The sequence below is a fragment of the Sminthopsis crassicaudata genome, chromosome 2, assembly GCF_048593235.1.
Source record: "Sminthopsis crassicaudata isolate SCR6 chromosome 2, ASM4859323v1, whole genome shotgun sequence".
Lineage (NCBI taxonomy): Eukaryota > Metazoa > Chordata > Mammalia > Dasyuromorphia > Dasyuridae > Sminthopsis > Sminthopsis crassicaudata.
Window position 1 is genome coordinate 145,955,291 of NC_133618.1, and position 20,542 is coordinate 145,975,832.

At 42.1% G+C, this 20,542-nt stretch overlaps 1 long non-coding RNA gene across 1 annotated transcript; it reads left to right on the plus strand.

The window, feature by feature from the left end:
• Nucleotides 1-681: 681 nt before the first annotated feature.
• LOC141555021 (uncharacterized) lies at nt 682-7,427 on the plus strand. The gene is made up of 2 exons (XR_012486050.1): nt 682-1,285; nt 2,426-7,427. It is a non-coding gene; the product is annotated as an uncharacterized LOC141555021 (long non-coding RNA).
• The last annotated feature ends 13,115 nt before the right edge of the window (nt 7,428-20,542 follow it).

Consider the following 20,542-nt stretch of genomic DNA (forward strand, 5'->3'; position numbering starts at 1 on the left):
CATTCTAATCTTGTTTTAGGGAAACTAAACAATTGAGACTTCTTTGAGATTAATAATCTTTTAAAGATATAACACCAATAATAATAAAGTTCATCCTCACCAAAAAGGATAGGGAGCGAGATTAGGGCTTGTTAACGATAAATTGGAAAGCCGCCAGCGTTTGCTCTCTCTCTCTCTCTCTCTCTCTCTCTCTCTCTCTCTCTCTCTCTCTCTCTCTCTCTCTCTCTCTCTCTCTCTCTCTCTCTCTCTCTCTCTCTCTCTCTCCCCCCCCACCTTCCCATCTCTCCCGTTTTCAACTCTTTTTCTATCATTTATAAAACTCACTTCATAAAAGCTACCCGGTGCTACAGGCTTTCCGATGCAAAGGACATCTTGCTCTCTGCACGTTATCATCATTAATATTATACTGATGCCTTTTGATCCGCTAGCCTTGCCCACCAGCAGCAGCAGCAGTCCTCCTTCTGCACGCATGCTCTGGATCACCAAAGGGAGATCCTGAATTTTTTATCATTATGATGATGATGATCTTCCTTATCATAGTTATTATTTTCTCCTGCAAAGTGGAGAGACCACCATCGCCTGCTTCCTGGCCGCTTGGTTTTCCCTGGACTCTCTGGGAAAGGATTCGACCTTGGCCACCAGTCTATTCTTTGATTGGTGTTTATCTGTATTATTCAGCTAGCAGCCTTTGGTTACCTTTTCCTCCTCCTCCTCCTTTTTCTCCACCTCCTCTTCCTCCTCCCCTTTTTCTCCTCCTCCTCTTCTTCCTCCTCCTCCTCCTCCTTCTCCTCTTCCTTCTCCTCCTCCTCCTTTTCCTCCTCCTCCTCTTCCTCCTCTTTCTCTCTCTCTCTCTTTCTCGTTCTGCCTCTCCCCCTCTCTCTCTCTCTTTTCCCTTCTCTTTTTCCCTTTCTCCTTTCTCTCTTCTCCCTCTATCTCTGCCTATCTCTGGTTTTGTCTCTGTCGCTTTACATTTTCGGTTTTTATTCCGGTAGATGCTGTCTGGCTTTCATGGACATGGGTTGGGATGCTGCTGTCAGTGACCAACCCCCTTTTAAAAAAAAAAAAAAAAAGCCCTTGGATTGACACCCAGCCCCAGCACCTTCGACTCGCCTTCTCTGCGGCCGCTGCTGCATCATCCGGTTGGAAGGATGGGACCTGAGAGAGAAGGGTGTCGGAAGAGCATTCCCTAAATTTCGCACAGCTTTTCTCTGCGACAGAAGGGCGCCCAGAGCGTTTGAGCTTCCGAGAGGGAATTTAGGGTTTGACATTTTTTTGTCCTTATAAGGTACTTTATTATTATTATTATTATTATTGTTGTTGTTGTTGTTGTTACTACTACTACTACTATTTGATTCTTTCTACTTTCTCTGCCTTCTTCTCCCTCCCATTTTGAAAGGCTGAGGGTGGGGATGATAAAGGTATATTTTAGTATCTTTTTTTTTTTTTTAATCTGTGGATGTAGCAACTTTGCTTTCTAGCTTCCTCCTACTCCTCTTCATCCCACCTTCTTAATACGGTCGTCTAGCATAGGTTTAAAGTGTTATGGAGCATATTAGGGGTACTGTGGAAACTCAGTGATCCCTTTAGAAAAAGGCAAAATTGAAGAGAGATGTTCCTTGTGTGGTATTAGGGGATAATGAGATAGGGTGGGGTGAGAGACGGGTAAATGTGATATTTCAAGAATAAGAATCTTAAAATGTACTGGGGATAGATAAGCTTATTTAGTGGGAGATGGATAGATGAAGAGAAACGTTTATTTTGATTCCCCTTTACAGGCTGAGTATTGATGGGATAAGGCAATCTTCATATATATCCCATAGACACCTTAGAGGGAAGAATATATGTGAATAAATAAATATATATGTGAATATACACATATATACATGTATAAAGGTGAATGGCCTTTGGTGTGTAAAGAGAAAGATGAGGGAGATTTTAAATGATTTCTTTGATTTCTTGTCACTTATGGTCAATATGATTTAGGGACCTCTCTCCCATTTCTACACCTTATACCCCAGATGTATCTTCATTATACTCGGGTGACCTTTTAAATCAAAGCCCACCCTTTACCTGGTAAGGTACATTGTCTGGATGTAGGGAGGGAGAATATATGTAGGGGTGTCTCTAAGACATATTCTTTCTCTCTCCCTCCCCCTTCTCTCTTTCTCTTTCTCTCTCCCTCTCTTCCTCCCCCCCTTTCCCCTTCCTCCCCCCTCCCTTTCTCCCTCCTTCCCTCCCTCCCTCCCTCTCTGCTGCATTTTGCATGAGCTATCTAGGTCATTAGCATTTTAGCGTATGCAAGACTTGACAAAGCTGATGAGAAGCCAGATGGGCCCCGCTCTTATGGGTTTTTTTTTTTTCTCTTTTTCTTTTCTTCCCCCCCCCCTCCCAATCCCCATCCCCCCATCACCACTTGGGACCTGAGCGAAAGGACTTGACTGCAGCAGGCGAGCCCGGGACGGTTTATTGCTGCGATCCAGGCCCCTTTATTGCAGCAGACCATTTTTGCAGAAAACTGGAGGAGGCTGTGTGTATGCAGTGACTCTGAGACCAGAGGTAGAGAAGGCAGCCGCCCTGTCAGCAGCGGCAAGCCCCTTTCCTCCCTCCTTGTCTTTCTTTCCCCATCCTTCACCCTCCACCCCACCCCCACCCTACCCCTCCCTTTTCTTCCTGGGCAGAGATGGGGAAAAGAGAGCTGGAGAGGGTAGGTGTTGGCTTTGCTTCTCTAGAACGAGGTGGGTTTTGTTTTGTTTTGTTTTCCTATTGTCTAGAGCTGAGGGAGGGTGAGGTGAGAGGAGAGAAAGAAGTAAAAGAAGGAGTAATTAAAATGGGGAAGGAATGCCTCTCTCCCCCTACTTCCACCTCCACCCCCACCCCACCCCCTTCGCTTTGCAGGAAGAGCCTGGATGCAAAAAGGATCAGGGTAGAACAAAGAGCCATTGGAAGACATCGCTGTTATCTCATTGTCTGTTATGTAGTGGGGGGCGGGGGGGCTGGGGTAGGGAGGATGCTACTGTCCTTTTCTCTTGACACCCCCTTCAAGTCCCTCACCCCGCCATCAGCACACACATATACACCCCTCTTTTTCTTTATTTTTCCTCTCTCTCTCTCTCTCTCTCTCTCTCTCTCTCTCTCTCTCTCTCTCTCTCTCTCTCTCTCTCTCTCTCTCTCTCTCTCTCTCTCCCTCCCCCCCCCTTTCTCTCGGTCTCCCTCTCCCTTCTTCTCTTTTTCTCTTTCTCCCCCCCTCTCCTTCGGTCTCTCTCCCACCGTCCCTCCCTCCCTCAGGAGAAAGGCCTCTCTCTCCGTGTTCACAGCGGACCTTGATTTAAATGTCCATACAATTAAGGCACGCGGTGAATGCCAAGAATGGGGCTGAGCAGCGTCGTCGATCGTTCGGAGCGGAGCTGAGGTTCCGCATAGCGCAGCACTGCAGCAGCAACTGGGGCACCGCGGCAGCGTCTCGGAGACGGGGAGGGGACTTGCACCGACTGCGGGCAGGGCTAGCCCCGCGCTGGGGCCTGCCGGGTGAGGAGGGGTGTGTATGTGTGTGTGTGTGTGTGTGTGTGTGTGTGTGTGTGTGTGTGTGTGGTCTCTGTACCAAAGCTGCATTTGTGAGGAGACCTCCGCGTGTATGTTCGCGTTGACCTGCGTGTGTGCGTTTGCGTGTTCTGAAGTTGCCAATATACACACTTTTTCTGTTGCGTGTGTGTTTGTGTATCTGTCTGATGGGTGTCTAAGGACCACCGGCTTGCCGGGTCTGCGTTTTTTGTTTTCGACGTTGGGTCCGGTTGTGCCCTTGAAAAGATGTATTCTGGATGCCTAGAGGACAGGTGGGGTGTTGTGAGTATTGTGAGGGCATCTGATTGGCAGCCAGGGTCACCGTGCCGCAGGGAAGGATGGAGACCGCAGGAACTGAAACTGGAGGGTGGGGAGAGGTGCAGGAGAGAGGCTGTCCAAGGTCCTTTTGGGACCGGCCGAGAGAAAAGGGAGCCTGAGATCTCCCATACCCCCACCCCAAAGCCCAGAGGGCTTCCCAACTTAATCATTGCTTATGATTACTATTGTTCCAGAGGACCACTCAGAAATCTGTTGAGATGGAGGTGGCGACATGAGTGCAAAATGCAGTAAACTAGGAGGTCTGAGAAGGGGAAGGATGGTGCCTCTTTAAACCTGAACAGAAAGAAAATGTGACGTATAGGGCAGATGTCTGGGGTTTGATTAGAGAATGTTATAAAAGAAGCAGAGAAAGACCTGAAAGGATTAAACCTGCCCTCTAACTGCAGGATCTGGCTGTCTAATCGTGCCTTGCCTCCCCACCCCCCCAGACCCCCAGACCTAGAGCAGCAGCTGCGCCCTGCATTTTCCACTCCTGCTTCACAGCATCCTACTCCATTCTTCAGAAGGGACCCAGAGAACATTACCCCCTCCCCCACCAACTCCGCATTACGCTAGCACAGTCCTGAGCTGCAGGGCATAGTAAGGACCAGAAGGTGGGTGTCAAGATCTAAACTCATTTTTTCCCCCCTCGGGAGAAGAGATTGGAGGAATGGGGGAAGGGAAGAGTGTAGGAAAGGAAGGAGAGAAGAGGAAGAAGAAAGGGGTAGGGGGAGAAAGAGCTTGGGAAGCTTAGACCATCAGTGAGCATCAGAACCCATGAATCAGGAGTTGAAGCAGGGAGCTTTTGGTTCTTTAACTCTTGCCCATCAATGATGTCTATCTTTTCAACAGCCAAGAACTGAAAAACATCAATATGCAGTGGAAGGTTCTCTAGTGTGATGAAAGGAGTTCAGAATTTCTCTGTTTATCTGCTTGTTTTCTTCTATAGTATCCTTTGGGAATACAGAAAAACCCTACATGGTGTTGTAGAGATCAAACGATATCATATAGAATGCTTCACAAACATATATAATTGCTAGCTATTATTATTAATACCATATATTTCAATTAATGTAGCCAAGAACCTCAGCTTTCAAATACTGTGGATTGAAAATAAAAGCTATCCTATAACAACACCATTCTCCTCCCCAATTTCCATTCAATTTAACTAACATTTATTGGGCACCAGCTAAATTCCTATCCCTGTGTTTGAGGACTCCCAGGACACAGATATTGACCATAATACAATGTCATTTTCCCAGAAGCCTCTCTGGGCCTGCAGAGATGTGACATAAACCACCTGCCTTTGCTAGGATAGAACTGCAGAGCAATGAGGCAAGGGGGAAAAAAACATCATAAGAACTTCATACACCTTATTCTGCTGAAAACATTTAAGAGGAAGCTAAAGAAGAGCTGTCTGCTCTCTGCAGTATTTGGAACAAGGGAGGATGGCAACTGCAGAGCTCCTTTGAAATAATCCCTCTTTGAAGCACACATTTTCACAAGGCTTATTAAGAAAAAGAATAGAAAACACCATCTTTGGCATTGGAGAAATTACCAAGAGACCAAATAAAAAACATGATTTGAGCCAATGGTTACCAGTGTCATCCCATCCCAGAATTTTCTATATTAGTAAGCCTCTTCCGCATAATTATATGCTTCTGATTATGATTTACTCTCCTACAGAGCAACCAAGTGGATCGGCAGAATTAATGAACTCCAAACCCCTATCATGCACATACACATACTTCCTCCTGAGATCTGGTATCATGGGGGTACAGGGCCTGAGTGTGGTCAGAGTATGTCCTGTGTTTATTAGAAAATAGGTGCACATGTGCCTGAGTTTATGCTTTCGATTGTGACTCAAAAGAATATACGCTCATATGTTGCTTTAATGGCAAAAAATAAATAGGAGAAGGAAGGTTAATGGACTTAATTCCTCTTTCACCATTACTAGGTCCTTTTTTCATTTCATTTCTTACCAATTAAAGGACCATTACATTTACCATTAAAGGTAAATACTTAACCTGCTTCTCTCTCCATTTGCATGTTCAAGGCTTGTTTGTGCTCCAGTATCTGGACACAGAAAACCTGAAGATTTTCAGTTTCTCCCTCATCTACAAATACTATCTTTTTTTCCCCCATTCTCTCCCAACTTAATTTTCATTTTATGCCAAAAGTGAAGGCCATGTTGGAGGCATATTATTTTTAAGCTGTTTTATTCTTCCCTCCAAAGCATATATATATTCACATGTTCCACTTATTATCATTGATTATGTCATTTTTAGGAGTTCCTATTGCCCATACCATATTCAATTTCAACAAGCATTTATTTAGCTCCTACTCTGTGCTTATAGTATTTTCAAAGAAACATTCAGAGTTAAAGGGTTAGACTCAATAATCTTCCAAGTACCTTCCAGATTTAATTCTATGATATTTTAACATTATGAAATTACTCTTAGTAGTATATTTATTCTCTATTTTTTCCTTTTTTTCTCATTAAAGGTAGGCCACTTTCCTGTATAAAGGAAAAGGAAATTGATCTTTAACAGAAGCAGAGGAAACAGCCCTGAGGTAACTATTACCTGAACTGATAATGAAGGTTTGGAAGGGAGGGGCTATTGCTGAAAAGAGAAGGACCCTAACAGAGAAGGCCGACCCATAGCAACCATTCTGTAGTTTACACTCGTAGGCCTATTCATACATGTATCAAAAAGTCAGCACACTTTTTGCACAAGTAAGGACATCTATCTATAGTCACACACCCAAAGAAAAATCTATTTCTACCTTTCTCCAAAGGAAACTTGTCCTATTCCCTCTATGACATTTATATACATCCTTTCTCTCTCATGGGCCACCAGCAGATTAGTCTTTCTGAAGATGCCTGGCCTTTAGCCCACTTCAAAGGCTCTATTTACTTGCCAATACTTCATAAGGCTTTGGAGAGGAGGAACTTTCTGGAGATGATGTAATAGCAAGTGGCTTGGTAGATGAAAAAATATGTTGATAGTGATAAGAAAAATGATTATATTTAATAAAGATTTTTTCTCTTCTCAAGTACATTGAAGTTTTTTTTTTTAACCATGCAATTTATTTGTTCATTATCATTATTGCTATTATTTAAAAACTGCATTTCAAAGGTGAATATAGAAGAAAGGAAGTGAGTTTAAATAGAAGTTGGGTTTTTTTTTTTAACACCTCAAGCTCTACTTTTGACAGAAATGGGATATGGATTTGGGTGGAACACACAAATCTGGTTGGCAGAGAAAACTCAGGGATTCATTTGTTCCCCCCCCCCCCCAATAATTCTGCCTAGGAGTGCAATGGTAAAAGACTCGCAATAAATTAACCTTTTCCTTTGCTCCCTTCTTTACATTTCTTTAAAAGCCTAAATATCACCAAGAAATCAGCCACAGGGACCAGGCCCCCCAGAGCCACGTGTCTCTTACATTTTATATCAGAGGGATTATAAGGGTTCTCTTTGTCCCCTCTCCTAAAACAAAGCGATGGAAGAGTTTTATTTTAAATTAAAAGGTGGTAACTGTTTACCTGACTTCATCTGGCTCAGTTCTGTTTATGTGCCTGCGTATTTGAAGACAAACACGATGGACTTGACTTACTGGGTGTTCAGATTATATAATAACATATTGAATATATATAATTCATAAGTGTATTTTTATGGAGGGGGAGGCAGAGAGATTGAGAATATACTGAAGGAAAGCTTCTTAGGGCAGAGCTATTTTCCTGTTTGTGATGCTCCCGTGACACGCTTAGCCCAGGCAAGAGGCCGGGCGCCGAACATTTTTGCCGCAAAACCAGCGGTTTTCTACCTCGGACTTTCCCCTACTGTAAATTACAACTAGTCCCTACTGGGGCTCGATGGCTCGGTCCTGACCCTGGGGGGAGGGAGGGCCACAGCCCGGGAGGCCTCTTGGCCTTTCTCGCGAGCTGGAGTGAGCCTCCACGACCCCTCGATATGGGTGGTTTCCGAAATGAAATGCCAGGGTATCTTGTTTATTTGTTTGCTTAATTTTGTTTTGTTTTTCCAAAGCGTTCCTGATCCCTTTTGAATAGAGGTCATTTAGTGGAGAGGAGGAGGTGCGGGAGGTGACCTTTTTGCGGTTCTTTTTCCAACTACATCCGTTCTTTCGTTCGTTCTACAAACGTTAATTAAGTGCTTTCTGCGTGCAGGGCACGGTGCTTGTCGCTTGAGAAAATGCCCTATAGGATCTTTTTTCCCCTTAATCCGAACGAACTGTGGCTGGATAAGGGGAACGGAGGGGGGTCGGAGGGGGACTTTGAGGCCTCTCCTAGGCCTCAGTCCCCTCAGACTGAAGCGGCTGCAGCCTCCCGCTCCCTTGGGATCTTCCTGAATGGGCAGAACTAAAGCCCAAGAATTCTTGGTTTTTTGTTTTTTTAAAAAACATTTCCCCCCATCATGCTCAGTTACTAAAGGTGGTTAATTAACTATGTGCCTAAAAAAGAAAAGAAAGAAAAAAAGAAATTTTTTAAGTAACGGGTGGGGGAGAAGGAAGGTAAGTGACTGAGAAGCCAGGACGGCGTAGCCGGGGACTGCAGAGCGGGGTAATAGTTTTGCTTTTCCGATGCACCTGCTTCGCCCCATTTTCGCCGAGGCGCCAGATGGACACTTGACAGTCAGCACAGAAAATGAGTCCGGGGGGCGGGCAGCGTGGGGGAGGGGGAGCAGGAAGGAGGCCTGACTTCCCAGATTGGGACCGGGGGAAGAAAGGAGGCTCGCGGTACAGGAATAGCGCCTTCACGCCCCACGGCCACAAACGTGGTCCTGCCGTGTCCACTTGTCCGAACCTCAGAATCTTCCCGGATGACTGCCCCCTACCGTCCTGCAGCCCCTTCGGCTTGTTTCTTAAGCCTCGGCCTTTGTCCGGGGCCTTTCCTAAGAGACACCTCGGCCTTAGCCTCTCCGCCGTCCCCGCGTCTCAGCAGGCTCCCTGGCCTGTGGAGACTCCAAGCCCCCCATGCTCCATCCTTCACTGGGCTGCTTGGATAAAAAGGTGCAGAAGAGGACAGGGAAATATGAGCGTTCAGAGGAAGTCGACCGGAACCACCCGAACCTCTGACGTCCCTCCACCTTCCAGTCTCAGTGGCCGGGGCATCAAAGTGACCTTCTCCTCCCCTCGCTCCCCCCGGCTTTCTTTTTAACCTCAATCCATCATCCGCGCTTCTGCCTGACACCCGCCCATCCCCAACCCCCCATCCCTGGGGATCAGTGGCTGTTACAAAGCCTGGGGTCAACTCTTTCCCAGTCCCCGGCAATCTCCAACCCACACTCGCAGCTACCGCCCCGCAGTCCTCGGCCACCTGCCTTCCTCTCCGCCCCCTCACCGAGAGAAAAAATTAAAAACTGAAAAACCCCTAACAACATGTTTCTTCGTCAGATGTTTCTTGATCAGAGCTTGTCCCAGATGGTCTTGGAGAGGAGAGAGAAACTTGTAAATCAGCTTGCTCGAGAATGCCGGGGAAAGAATCGGCTCCTTTCCCTTTCTTCCCAAGGATGTTTTCCAGTGAAACTCTGAAATCTTCTTCTTCCGCCCTGGGCGGTTAAATGTACGGTTAAAGCTTGTTTCAATCCAGTCTTCTTCCCCTAAATTGTCCTCACCGCTGGTTCAAGAGGCTCCATCCCAATATTATAGCGGGACAGGTTATATTGTACAGCCCCTTTAGTGGTATAAGCTGAGGGGCGGTTAAGTTTAGTACTGTTTTTTAGCCTACAGTTCAGTTCTCCTCATCTGGTCCAGTGTCCTTTTCTCTCTACATCCTGGAGCCTGGATCTTCCCTTTTCTCTCCTTCACAAGGAACCAGGACCTTTTGAATTAAGGTGAGGTCTCTAAAGTAACTTTCCTGGCTCTGGATTCCAGATGAGGTGCCTAAGGGAACAAGAACCTGCGGTGTTTCTGGAGGACACGCCTCAAGGGGAAGGCATCAATGAGGTCCTGTACAGGAAGACTAAAAGCTTCTGTGGCAAATCAATTTTTTTTTATTTTTTGCCCCACATCTGGTTCTCACCCGAGCTGCCCTTCTCCCCCACCCACACTTGCATAGATTTATGAGGCAATATTTATTCCCATTTAATTGAGACACTGGTTTCATTTCAGATTGCTTCAGCTTAAACCCCAATGGGGTTTTCTGCAGTCTTTTCCCCAGTGTCACTGCAGAAACTAATTGCTGTTAATATCCAATTTTGGCTTTATTATTCCTGGGCCAATTATGTATCCCATAGCCCAGGCCCCTGCTGCTTGCTGCCTCTGCACTAGAATCAACTTAAAAGAGCACAATCTTTAAAAAAAAATTTCTTGTTCCTCTATTCTGACTTTTTTCTCTCCTATGATGATTTACTTTATACTGTCATATTTTTCTCTACTCAATCCAGTCAAACCCCAAACCAGGGGTGTTCCTGCAATTGCTTTGTAAATCATTTTTGAGTTTTATTTTTATTTGAAGCAATCTATTTCTATTTTTAAAAATAAAATTATTCCATCCTCTACTTCTTTTCAACCTCTCCCCACACATATATACAAACATACATAACCTTTCATTTATTTCCTCCTCCCCCTCCTCCACAGTATTTTCTGGAATCAGTATGTAATTCACCCTACAAGAAAAACTTCATGATCAAAAGAAATCACTTGGATGAGACTCCTGTTTCACCAATCAGTGAAATCAGTGCTTCCTCTCTCTCTTTTCTTTCTCTACCTCCTCAATAAGACAACCACAATCTGTCTCAAATGCACTAAATATAGAAAGCCAGGGACTACAAACAGCAATGTGTTTTGTTTTTGGTTTTGTTTTTAAAGAAACTCTGGAAAAGAAATGGGAAAAGGCACAATTTACAATTCCTCCTCCAAAGCCGTTAGCCTTGATTCACAACCTGATCCTACCATTCATTCACTGGCTACCTATACAGGGTTCCCCTACTTGGGGATGAGATTCACTTCACAACAGAATTCTTACCATCATTGAATATGTTTGTATCATGAACAGTGATAAACAGAAACCAGAGTAGAACAAATTATGAAACTCAATAAACTTTAAATGGAAAATAACAATAGGATCCTTTTGTGTTTAAAATTTTCCGACAGCATTTAGAACCATAAACCTTATCATTCCTAAGATTCATTCTTCATCAGCCTCTAACAAATCAGATCTTAGGTCCAGATGTCTTAGGAAGAAAAGGAGAATCCAAAGGAAGGGTCTCCTATTATCGCCTAACTGGTTCATTTTGGCCTATTGATCCTGAACAATATACGTTTTTATTAAAACTGAAGAGCCTTCTAAAAGTAGTTTTCATAGGAAGGAAATGAAAGGTAGATATTACATAATATATACTAAATTGTTAAGAGGTCGGCAGCAGTCTCTCTCTCTCTGCTTTTCCTAAAAAAAAGTCAAGGGAATTGGCTCTTTTTAACATTAAGGTGATTCAGGCCTGTTCCAATGGTCTTGTGATGAAGAGAGTCATCTGCACCCAAAGAGAGGACTATAGGGACTGAGTATGGATCATAATATAGTATTTTCACTTTTTGGGTTGTACTTTTCTTGCATTTTATTTTCTTTCTCATTTTTTCCCTTTTTGATCTGATTTTTCTTATGCAATATGGCAATTGTGGAAATATGTATAGAAGAATTGTATATGTTTAACATATATTGGGTTACTTGCCTTCTAAGGGTGGGGATAAGAGGAAAGGAGGGAGAAAAAATTTGGAACACAAGGTTTTGCAAGGGTGAGTGTTGAAAACTGTCTTTGCATATGTTTTAAAAATAAAAAGCTTTTAAAATAATTTTTAAAATTAAGTCAATCAACCAATAAGCATTTAGTGAAGACTTATTAGGTAACAAGGACTATACTATTCATCAGAGATATAAAAAACAAAAGTCAAACAGTTCCCGCCCTTAAGGAGCTTATATTCTAAGGGAGAATAGAGCTTCTACCTATATCAGCATATAAAGAATATATAAAAATGAATACGAGAAAGCTTGGGGAGAGAGTCAGAAAGAGGGCTTCTTCAGGACAGTGGGGCTTTAATTGAGTCTTACTGGAAACTGGAGATGCTAAGGGGCACAGGTAAGGAAGGAATGTTTATAGGCACTTGGGAAAATGCATATGAGCATATGCAAAATTATAGATAAGGGAGATGGAACATTTTGTATGTGAAACAGCAAGTAAGCCAGAATAACTAGAATGTGGAATGTAAAGAGGGAAATAAAGTATAAGAAGACTAAAAAAAAAAGTAAGAAATTCTGTTTTAGACATGTTGGATTTAAGATGTTTCCCAGATATCCAGTTTGAAATGTCAAATATGTTGTTGGTGATATGGGACTAGAGTTCAGGAAAGAGGGACTAGGGAGTCATAAATGGAGAAATGATAGTTCAATCCATGGAAGCCAATGAAGTTACTAAAAGAGACGAAATAAGAAAGCAAAGAGAAAGGAGTCCAGAATCCAGCCTTGGGGGATATAAAAAAGAAGTGAGTATAATATGGATAATGAGTCATCTAAGCAAATTGAGAACAATTAGACAGGGATTAGGAAAATCAGGAAGGATTATGTTTCAAAAACTAGGAAAGGAAAAGTATTCAGGAGGAAAAGGTGATCAACAGCATTCAATGCTGGAGAGGAGTCAAGGTATAAGAAACAAGAAAATTCCACTAGATATGATGTTTAAGAGATTACTTTCTTATAATGAAAAAAAAAAAAAAAAAAACCAAACCTATAATTCAAGGGGGCATTAGATGGTGCAATGGATAGAGCACTGGCCCTGGAGTCAGGAGGATCTGAGTTAAATCCAGCCTCAGATACTTAACATTTACCTGTGTGTGACCCTGGGCAAGTCACTGTTTCCTCATCTGTAAAATGAGCTAGAGAAGGAAATGGCAAACTCCTCCTGTATGCAAAGAAAACCCCAAGTGGGGTTAAGGGAGAAGTGGGATGGGACTGAAAAAGCAGCAGCCCAGTACCTCGCATGTGTAGAACAGGCACCTAATAAAGGGTTACTCAATTGAACTGGTTGAATTATTTCATACTAAGGGGCCATGACTGAGGCTCAGTCTCCTTCCCCCCCTTAATCCTTTCAGAGATATTCACATTTTTAGAGAGGATGCTTATTAACCCAACTGAATCTCTGAATTGTCAGAATTTCAGATGATGAGAGGAGCTGAAGATTCCTATCCAGCTACTCTACTAGGTGTAAGCCCAGCCCTATCCCCAGGATCTTTTAGCATTAGAATTCAGACATATCAACGGCTGTTATCCTAAATGCATACAGAGGTAATGAAAAAGAATCACTTGCAGAATTAAAAATTAATCTCTCTTAACCTATCTACTGCCCACTTCCATAAAACCCCAACAACACAACAATGTCACATTTAGGGAAAATGGGAACATCCGAGGCCATTAACAGAATTACTTTGTAACTCTCTCTTTTGGTTTCAGCATAAATCTAGCGTGCCATGCTTTTTTGTAGTAATTTAGAGGAAATGCCCTTCCTTGTTATTTTGCATAAATTCTGAAAGTGATTTATATGTTTTCGTGTTGTATACAAAAAGGTCTTACTGAGAGCATGTAAAGAAATTCATCCACAGGCCCTAATGATCCCAATTCCTCTGAATCTGAGAATGGGATGTGACAGTAGATCTAGCCCTAAATAAAACTGTGGAATAGGCAGAGTTTGACTCCCGAACCTTCCTTCCTTTTAACCTTTATCTCAGTGCTTTCTCTGTGCTCCTCAAGCTGCTTGGAACTTCTGACTGAGCTCATCTTCTGAAACATCCTCCTCCAAAAAATCTTCTTTGTTCTGTGGATCTTTCCCTTACTGCACTTAGGTTTCAAACAATAGCAAAACTGTGATTAGGAGCAAGTCCCTATGGGTGGAGCAGAGAGAATGTCTTCTCAGATCACTCCTCTTGCTATTAAACAAAGAAATATTCAAAACAACCTCTTAAGTTGGAGTTTATGAACCAGTCTAAGATCAGTTCTTATCACTGACCAGCAGTTCTTGGCCAGTAGATAAGATCAAGACCCAGAGACCAGGAAAATGGGATGGAGGTGATTAGACTCATAACTTTGCTCATTCCCACCTACAAGTGGTACTGTCAAGTTTATGTCCAAGGCTGCATCCTTGTTTCTCAAGTTCCACTTCTCTGTGGTCCCGACTGAACCTCCATATAGAAAAGTAAAGACATGCAAAGGAGCTCTCTGGTCCTGGAGACATGAATCTGTTTCTTATTTTCCTCCATCAGTAAGCTCCTTATGGACAGGGAGTATGCTTTATAATTTTTATATCACCCCATCTCCACAGACAATGCCCAGCACATAGTCATCACTTAATAAAGATTTCTTAACTTGATTTGCCCCATCCTCCTTGAACAGGAACCCCAAAAGGCTGGCCTAGGAAGAGTTATCCAGACTTACAAACAGAAGGAAAGGGGGCTAGACACCAGATGCTATAGGGTAGAGTTCTGTGTCCATGAAAAATAGTTCCAAATGTGAGCTCTCCCACTGCTTTCTCTCTCATAGACAGGGTTCTGCAGGACCAGGTTTTTAGACTAAAATACGGAGAAAAAATTTTGGCCCTGATTCTTATAGTCACTGTGGTAGCAACTGCCCTCCCAAGTGGGAGGGGCTGCTGTCAAGAAGTCTAAAGGGAGGGGGCAGGGAACTCTTGGATGGAGCATTCTGGCATTCCCTTGCTGGTCCCCAGCACATGGACCGCCTCTTCTGCTGTGTGCAGTTCTGTTACCGTAGTGACGGCTCTAGCTAGCTGTCAGTTAAGACACTTTCAGGGGTGGTACAGCACTAGTCTTATACAACTTCCAAGTCCACTCCTAGGCGCCTGCATTCTGTTAGACCTGCTTTCTCCACTTTCCAGGGCACTCACCTATGAGTGAATTTGATGAATGAGAGGACTTTAAGAGCACTATTAAGCCTTCTCCTCTGTCCTACACTTTGAGAGGAGTATTCCCAGCATCCCTCACTCCACAGATAATGGATGCTCCCTTTTCTCTGGACTCTGAATCTGTGGTTTGCCTAATCTTTTGTTGAGAACACCACCACACATGACGATACCAGACTCAAATACTTCTGAAACTTCTATGTGGTTTCTCCAGTATGCAATTTCATAATCACTGCTAAAAACTCTTTTGTGGTTTCTTCTACCCACTCCTCCTTCCTATGATTCTAGGATTGTCAGGTAACTTTTATTTTATTTTATTTTGTAACATGGTACATTCTGGCCCCATTCCCAGGACCAGCCCTTTTATAGAGCAGAATGAGGGGTTTGTGGGTTATTTCTTTTCTCTGATATCAGTTCCCATTTTTTCCCAGCTCCAAATTTCCTTTTTAGGTTAGAAACTATTTTCATTCTACTTAATTTCCTGGGTTGTACAAGGTGGAAAACAACCTATGAATTCAATGCTATATAATAAAACTGCCATCTTCCAATAAAATTAGAAATAAGACACTGGTAGTTAATTTATGGGGGGAGGGGAAGAAGGGGAGACCAGGGAAACAGGATGGAGGTAATTGGGTTCACAGCTTTGCTCATTCTTATATAATACCAAATTTATATCCAAAACTGAATCCCTGTTTCTCAAGGTAATATGCTTCGCTGGCTGCAGCACAAATCCTGCATTCCTGGACTTTTACATTCCTAGCCTATATCTAGAACAAAAAAGGGTGAACAAAAAAGGGATGGAGGTGATTAAACTCACAACTTAGCTCATTCTTACATAGCAGTGGTGCTGCTAAGTTTACATCCAAAGCTGCATCGCTGTTTCTCAAGGCAATGATGCTGGCTAGCTGAAATGTCCTGCCAGGACTGAAAGAGTCACCTCATTCTTCAAGATGAGAATGTAGCAAAGAAACAGGTGGAGCTGCCCTGACCCTTTTGAGCTATCAAGAGTTCACCTATGGAGCCAGTGAAAAAAGAGTCCTTCCAAGCAGTAGAAGGTCAATTGAACTGTTTCCAGATATCCACATGTGTTTTAATTTTCAAAATTCTTCTGTAAGTAGCTTCTTAGCATCTTCACATAGATGACACTCCCTTAGCAAAAACTGATGTAGTCTGGATCTGCACAGGCACCAAATTCCCATTACATTTTTATTTTTTTAAACAAGGTATTTCAGACACCTGTGGTTTGGTAGGAGTTTTCCTAGGAACAATCATTTGATATTCCTGTGCAATCAAAATGACAGAGCAAATAGGTTCACACAAAGGAACAGTTTTCATTCCTCAACACCAATTAGGGTTTCTTCAAGGAAGACAAAATTGGGTGTAGGCTGTGTCAATTTATGTTACTATAAAGTACAAACTTCTAGGGCCTGCCCTGCATTTATCCATTCAAGATCTATTATGTGACAAGCACTGTTCTAGGTACTATAGGAAATAGGCAGACAAATAAAAACATCCTCCCTTGGAGCATTTGAACTGTTCCCTTTCTCAGGACTGGGGATGCAGAAATGGACAGGTCCTCCTGATTCCAGGGCCTACATACTATTCACTGCCATCTAGCTGCCCTTGTAAGCTAACTGCCAATGTCGTATTCCTGCTTTTACTAGAAGATGGGAGGTTTATTATAAAACATTGAACTCATAGGTTATTTTCTACCTTGTACAGCCCAGGAACTAAATAGAATGAAAATAGTCTCTAACCTGAAAAGGAGATTTGGAGTTGGGGAAAAAAAGACTGGAATATTGTATCCTATAAAAAACCCAACATATGTGTATCTAAAACTTTTTAATTTTTATACTTTTACTAAATTAACTAAACTCTTTCCTTGAGACTAAGATGATTTGTGAATGACATGCAAGATCTAAGAGGAAATGAGAATTTGTCAATAAAATGATCACACATGAGTTGATTAGTATAAAATCATAGAGTTTTAGGATCCAGGGAGGATTTGTGGGTTACAACATAATTGATCCTCACAAAAATCATGTTAGATTGTTGTTCAGCTATATCTGAGTCTGTAACCCCATTTGGGGTTTTCTGGGCAAAGAACTGGAGTGATTTGCCCTTTTCTTTTTCAGCTCATTTTACAGATAGGAAAACTGAGGCTTGTCCAGAGCCAGTTAAGTATCTGAGGTCAGATTTAAACTCAGGCAGAGTGACTCCAAACCTGGCATTCTGTCCACTGTAGCACCTAGTTGTCCCTGCTAGTCAGAATAGGTAATAATTTTAAAGAAGGGCATTAAAAAGTCTAAAGGATTAAGAAATTTATTCACCATCACACAGCCAATAATAGTATATGACAGAATATGAATATCTCTCTTAAACTTAAGTCCAAAAATCTATTCATTGTGCCCCCTCAGTGCTGTAGACCAAGGTAATATCTATAGAAAGCCATTGTGAAAATATACCTCTCTGGAGTAGCTAGGTGGTACAATGGATAGAGCATCAGCCCTGGAATCAGGAGGAACTGAGTTCAAATCCTGCTTAGATACTTGACACTTACTAGTAGTGTGGTCCTGGGCAAGTCACTTAACCCTGATTGCCTCCCATCCCCACCCCATCCCAAAAAAAAAGGAAAAGAAAAAAGGACCCATCTCACATGGAAAGAGTAGCCTTCTATCATATAGTCCATAGGCATTTAAATCCTGGTATTTTAAAGGCATCTAAAAGACCTTGTATTCTTACCTCTCATTTTATAGATAAGAAAACAACCTTTGGAAGGTTAAATGACTTGCCAGAATCAAATGGGTAATTAGACAACGTTCTGGGACAAAAATCCAGGCTTCCTTACTCCTAGTCTGGTACTCATTCTATTTATATCATACAACCTCCTTGGAGAGTCTGACTGATGGAACAAAGCAAGGTTCTGAGAGGGAACAAAGAATGATCATTTTTTATTAGAGCAAGGAGTAGCATCAAGGTTCAGAACACCGACCCGTTAGGAAAATCAAGTCCAGATGGGCACAGCAAATATTGAGCTCCATGAGAGTCGGGCTTGCTTTTGCAAGGTTCCCTGTCTATTTATCCCCAGCACTTAGTATAATATGTGTCTGGCACATAGTAGGCCAAAAGAAATGGCATCTATGGGCTTGGCACATAGTAGGCCAAAAGAAATGGCATCTATGGGCTTGGCACATAGTAGACCTAAGGAAACAGGCATTTATTAAGCACCTACTTTGTTAGAGGCAGCTAGATCTTTATTGCCTTCCCCCATCTCTTCTTTGTGTTCTCTGCCCCATTAGGAGTTTTCCTTGACCTCATTCTCCTTGCCAGGAGATACCCAGGCCCCTCCGATCAAATTAAGTTAACAAGCATTGATTAAGCTGCAGGATGCTAGGTGGTGCAGTGGAGGGCCAAGTGTCCCTGGAATCGGGAAGACTTCAATTCCAATCTGGCCTCAAACTTACTATGTGACTGTGCAGGTCATTTAATCTGTTTGCCTCTGTTTCCTCATCTGCAAAAGGAGCTGGAGAAGGAAATGGCAAACCATTCCAGTATTTTTGCTGAAAAAAGCCCAAATGGGGTCACAGAGAGTCTCATGGGACTGAAAAAAATAAACAACAAAATGTTCCAGGAACTATTTACAAATGTTCTTATTTGATACTCAGAATAACCCTGGGAAGTAGGTACTATTATCATGCTCATTTTGCTGTTGCTTTTGACCCCATGGTGGAATGCTACCCTTTCCAGGTAAAATATGTACATTTTCACAATGATTTCCAGTGACTTTCTTGGTTGAAGTTTCAAGGGTGAAATGACTTATCCAAGGTAACAAACATAGGGAGGAATTTGAACCCAGGATAAGTAATCTATACTCTATACATCTATCAACACTCAGTTGCCTTTAGCTTAATTAATTGATTTAATTTGAGGGATCAAAGAGCAATATGAAGTACCTGAGTATTTTGTGGCAAGGAGAATTGGAGAGGGGGAAAGGGATGGAGCTCCCAAATGGGGCAGAGAACACAGAAAGGGAAGGGAAGGGCAAGCAATAAAGACAATGTACTTTGCAACCCACCTCTAAAAATCTATAAGTTGAACCAGTCCCAGCAACTGTAAAATATTCTAGATCTATTTTGCAAAAAAAACAGGTAGTAGAGGGAAAGAATAATAAACCAAGACTTGGATTCAAATCTAGTGATCCTATCAGTCAGTGGCTAAGAAACATCAGCCAAGTCATTGAAATTCTCTGGGCCTTAGTCTCCCATCTATAAAAGACGACCCATAGCATTTATTTTGAGGATCAAATGAGATAAAATTATTTTAAAATTCTTTATAAATTTTATAATTTTATATAACTAATATATATTTAATGAATGTGAAAAAATTATTTCATCCCTTCCAATGAGATTTAATGTTCAGATTTCATTCTCCAAGGAAGAGAGTAGAATTGTTTTATTTGGCAATTTTTTTGTAAGTCACACTTCACCCAAATGGGGCAGATAACACAATAAAATTATGAGATGGGAGCAGGCAATAAAGACCTAGCTTCCTGGCACAGAGATGCTTAATAAATGCTTATTTCCTTTGGCCAACTATGTGCCAGGCACTGTATTAAGGTGCTGGGGATAAACAAACAAATATCCCTGCAAAAGCAGGCCATATTCTCACTGAGCTCAATATTTGCCAGGCCCATCAAGGATTGATTTTCCTAACAGAGCCGTGCGTGCGTGTGTGTGTGTGTGTGTGTGTGTGTGTGTGTGTGTGTGTTTTTACCAGAGAAGAATCAAGCATTTGCATAGTGGTCCATGGAGGCAATCAATCAGAAAGTCTGGAAGCAGGATGAAGTTAAGCAGAGATCTACCACCACAAGAGGAAGGTCAGCTCCAGCTTCACTGACTGGCTCTGATGGTGAAGGGGCCATATTGTGGCCAGAATGTCAGGAGGCAAAAACCTGGGAAACGAAAGATATAATAATTGTTCTCAAGTATTTAATAGGTAGTCACAGAAAAACAGATTAAACTTGTCTGTGTGACTCTAGAGAGCAATACTAGCACCAATGGCTGGAAGATACAGGAAGATAAATTTCAACTTAAAATAGGGGAGCAGGGAGAGAGAAGCATTTCCTTAACTTTAGAGCTGCTTAAGCTGTTTTTATACTGGCAAGAATTGAAATTTAAGCAGATGCCCATTAAGTGGGTGTAGTTGAACAAGTTTTTTCATATGATTGTGATGGAATACTACTGTGCTATAAGAAATGATCAACAGGCAGATTTCAGAAAGACCTAGAAGACTTATATGAAGTAATGCTGAGTAAAGGGAGCAAAACAAGGAGAACTTTGTACAATAATCAACTGTGAATTGGAAGAACAATATGGGCAGATTTTATGTAAAACCTAAAAAATATCTCTTTTCTGTTTTTGTTTTAACTCTTTGGTTACAACACCATTTGCTAAAGGGATAGCTGTTATGGTACTAATGGCACTAAGTGGTAGTCTATGGCAGGCCTTCTTCTTTTTTAATATTATTTTATTTTTCCAAATACAGACCTATAAGATAGTTTTCAAAATTTTTCCTCCTCTCTCCCCTCCCTCTTCTTCAAGATAGAAAGTAATCCATTAAACATATGCAGTTTTTCTAAATGTATATTCATCATAATGTATAAAAAAAATCAGATCAAAGGGGGAAAAATATGAGAAAGAAAAACAAACAAACAACAACAATCAAAAAAAGAAGGTGAAAATA